The sequence below is a fragment of the Penaeus monodon genome, chromosome 30 (assembly GCF_015228065.2).
Source record: "Penaeus monodon isolate SGIC_2016 chromosome 30, NSTDA_Pmon_1, whole genome shotgun sequence".
Taxonomy (NCBI): Eukaryota; Metazoa; Arthropoda; class Malacostraca; order Decapoda; family Penaeidae; genus Penaeus; species Penaeus monodon.
In genome coordinates, this window is record NC_051415.1 from 20,850,924 (window position 1) to 20,851,270 (window position 347).

Here is a 347-nt window from a genome sequence, read left to right on the forward strand (position 1 = left end):
GTCTGTATACAAGAATGAATGTGGGTTTATTGATTGATATAAAAGGTTCTCTCTCAGTTTTGCAAATCTTCTAACATTAGAGATTGTATGCAGTTAAATTTAAGGCTGCTATGCCTACAACTTCAGTACTTACCTTTTCTGTGCAATGAGCAATGACATCTTTCAGGTATAGGAAGCAAATTATTTATATGCTGAATATCACAAAATAATAGCCAAACAGAGCATTACACTCCCTATTCTCCCAATTCTCCCAATATCCTGGCAATACCCCAGGGAATGTGACATGTAAGCACGAGGGGTATCTTTTACCCTCATGCATCTAAGTTGGCCATTACATGAATGCCCCA

At 37.8% G+C, this 347-nt stretch overlaps 1 protein-coding gene across 4 annotated transcripts in view; it reads right to left on the minus strand.

Annotated features, from left to right (window-relative positions):
• Window positions 1-347, minus strand: part of LOC119592622 (uncharacterized Golgi apparatus membrane protein-like protein CG5021) — a 14,466-nt gene that overhangs the window by 1,534 nt on the left and 12,585 nt on the right. The window lies entirely within an intron of this gene.